Consider the following 3,597-nt stretch of genomic DNA (forward strand, 5'->3'; position numbering starts at 1 on the left):
CCCGCTGATTCCTCTCCTTCAGATGTCCGTCGAGATCCTGAAGCCGCCGGCGAAGCCGCAACTGCCGCTCCAGAAATGGCGGAAAGTGCCTGTATAGCCGCCTGCCTCTCCAGCTCCGTCTGAGAGGCCGACGGCGACCGTCCATTCGCCACACGTTTCCTATTGCGGCGGCCCTGACGACGCCTTGGCTGGGCCCCAACCTCCGGTTCTCGCTGTCCAGTGCCGCCCCCACCTGCACGATACTGCTCCAGCCAGTGCCATGCGTCATCTGGCGCGTCAGAGAATGTAGAAGTCCCGTCCACCATCATCTTCAGCCGTGCCGGAAAGAACAGAGCATACTGGATCCCCTCCGCCCGAAGTGCCTTCTTAATTGCCATGAAGGAGAAGCGGCTCCGCTGGACCACCTGGGAGTAATCAGGGTAAAGGGAGACCGAGGCATTATCCACTCTGTATGGGCCAGATGTCCAGGCATTCCGCAGTATAAGGTCACGGTCCCTGAAATGCAGCAGGTGTGCAACCACCGGCCTAGGGGCACGGCCCAAAGCCGGCGGGCGAGACGGCACTCGGTGGGCCCTCTCAAGGGTGTAGAACTGCGATAGACCTTCCGGTGCCACCACCTCTCGCAGCCACTTCTCCAGATATGCAACCATATTGTCCCCTTCAAGTCTCTCGGGAAGGCCCACCACCCGTACATTATTGCGCCTGTTGCGCCCTTCCGCCTCCTCAGCCCTCTTCTCCAACATCTGCACTCTGCGCGATAAGTCACCCAGTGAGGCCTCCGTCGCCTTCTGGACAGGTTCCAGCGTCTCAAGCTTGTGTTCTGTGCTTTTGACGCGGTCAACCAGTTTGCCATGATAAGCGCGCAAAAATCCAAGGCTCGTGGACTCCTGCGCTATGTCGCGGCACAGTGCCTCCCTCGTGTCCGATATGGCCTTGAGGATTTGATCCAGCTGCTGCTGCTGTAGTCCCGCCGCCAGGGCTCCAGCCGGGTCCTGAACCTGAGAGTCAGGTGGGTCCTCCCTGTGCTCAGTCTGCGTCGCCCCCGGGCCGCGCCTTCCCCATGTTTGGGCCCCGACCACAGCTGTCCAGCTCAAAGGACGACGAGCCCACACAGTGATCACCAGAGAGCGAGAAATGCGCAACGATCTCCCCGCTCAGCAGCAACAGTTCCAGTTGACCTGTATCTCCACAGCGGTTTATGTCATGTGCTGTCGAGTCCGGTACTGCTCCTGACTCAGCGCACTGGGAGACAGCGATGCACTCTACCGTTCCTGTTGCTTAAGGGCTCCCTCATCGGCTTAGAATGCGCAGACTCATCTGGCACGGCGCCAACACCGGCAAAGGCAGCGGGTCCCCGCCGTTGCCGGAAAGGCCCAAGGGACCCAAGCTACGGGGCGCACCGTTCACTGCAATGTCCCCATACAGCGCCAACTGCAGCAGAAGCCCACGAAGAAGGCGCCCTGGCACCTGCACTGCCACTTGCAGTGGAGACCATAAAGGTCGCAGTCCTCGCTAGTCCTCCCGTGGGCCAGTGCTCCCCCACTCCAAGACGCGGGGGGCGGGAGCGCGATAGCGCTATGGGGGTGTCCAGCGCTTCCGGATCCCCGCAGTGCCCGCACAGCTTCTCCTCCGCCGCTCCTGCTGCGGGCCGCAGTCCGCCCTCCTAACCGCTCACCGGGGCATCGATGCCGGGCCCAGCCTAGCTCCAACCACTGCCGGCGTAGCCGCTACCACTGCGCCTCCCCGGTCCTCGCGGGCTCCGCTAATGTCGCCAGCCGTCCGCGATCCTCCATGCCCCGCCTGGGCCGACACCGCAGCGCGGCCGATGGTCCACCCCAGCCGGGTCACTGTCCACCTCCGGCGGGGCTGCTCCGCACGCAACACCGGGGATGCGAGGCCCTCCACAGGCCGCAGGCAAGATGGCCGGGCCCCACCAAGCAGGTCCACAGCAGTCGCCGATCCGGGCAGCCCCCGTGATTCAGCGCGAAGTTCAACCCACCAGCAGGCACCTCTCCGTCAGGGGGGGTCCCCCTCTGAGACTCCGACGCCGCCAGGAAGATTTAAATCAAGATAACTCGCACGGCCGACACAGAGCTCAGAACTCACGCGTCCATGCTCGATGGAGTCCAAGCCACGCCCCCCCTAGAAACATGCTCTGATAGGACAAAGTCTGAATACATGAACATATAAGGAGCAGATCCTCTATATGTCTGAAACATGTTTGTAAGAGTTTATTCGTGTCTATTTTAGGCATTTGAGTAGTAATATCAGCTGAATAAGCCAGAGGAGACTGCGGCCACAACCCACCCGGACTCACGCCGCAGGACATGGTGCTCATGACCGAGCAACACTACTACGAGCTGGAGGACACCAGCAGGCCCATGGCCCTACAGGTCTCCAGCTCCAAGAAGTTTGTCAAAGCTGTCACTTTCAGCTCAGGTGCAGAAAAATGCGTGGGTGAGAAAAGGAAGCATGCTAAGCTAAACCTTCAATATCACATCCCGCCAACCGTGATAAGAAGTATTTGAGATCAAGAAGAAACATTCCATATCAAGAACAGACATTTCAAATTCAGAAAAACTTGTGAGGAAAAAATCTGGCCTCAACCAGTTTTCCAAGGCAAATGCTCAATTTCACAAAACCATTTCAGGATGTACCAAAGGAAGAACTACTGAAGCAAATTTTCACCTGTGCACTTCAAAAGATGTCTTGTATCAAGGGAAATTCTACATATCTGAAAATTGGATAGGGTTCCATTCAAAAGTCTTGGGTAAAGACTTCAAGATTATTATACCCTTGCCTTCTGGTGTAATGATAAAAAAATAAAAACGCTCTCTTGGTGCCAAATGTTCTGTTTGTTTCCACGGCCATTGAAAGATCTACATTTGTCTCTTTACTCTCCAGAGATACAACTTACTAGTTACTGAAATCTATTTGTACCTACATAGAGATCGACAGTGCTGCAAACAGCCCATTTCCTTCATCAGCTCGAAACTGTTTCAGGGCCGGAAATCCCACATCTTTATCTATGGATTTCAAAATAGATTTCTCACAGCTTGATGGAATGGTCAGACAAAGAAGAGATTAACTAGATGAATGTCAGTTGAGTTGTACTTGACTGCATTGTGCCTCTTAATCTTTGTATGTGTGTATCTATATATTGTTGATTGCTTTACATATGTTATTTTTCTGTTTAATGAGTACTAATAAGGTGCAACCTTTATCTGAGACTGTCTTCAAAAGATGTCACTTGAAACTAGACGATTATTTTTTTGACTCATGTAATGTACTGATCCACTTTACAATTCTTCACCATCTTTGATGTGGAAAGACGTATTTGCATTTCATACCTATTTCCGTCCCCGACTGCCTGCTAATAAGACTAATGGCGAGCTCCATTTCCTCTGATTCTGCAGATTAGATTTACATTAAATCCTGCTGTGAAAATAACAGCTTATCTTGATGGTGTCAAGAACTCCTCCACTAAAATAGAACTGCAGACACACTGAAATGGCAAAAGTGACTCTCCGAGGCACAAAGAATAAATTGTCAAAACCTCATTCCGAGCCCCAATAACCTGATGTGTAGGTGAAAATC

The 3,597-nt window shown here is 53.7% G+C and overlaps 1 pseudogene; it reads left to right on the forward strand.

The window, feature by feature from the left end:
• The first annotated feature begins 2,327 nt into the window (after nucleotides 1–2,327).
• Nucleotides 2,328–3,118, forward strand: LOC146870398 (GRAM domain-containing protein 2B pseudogene; annotated as a pseudogene).
• Nucleotides 3,119–3,597: the final 479 nt, after the last annotated feature.

The sequence above is a fragment of the Triturus cristatus genome, chromosome 1_1 (assembly GCF_964204655.1).
Source record: "Triturus cristatus chromosome 1_1, aTriCri1.1, whole genome shotgun sequence".
Taxonomy (NCBI): domain Eukaryota; kingdom Metazoa; phylum Chordata; class Amphibia; order Caudata; family Salamandridae; genus Triturus; species Triturus cristatus.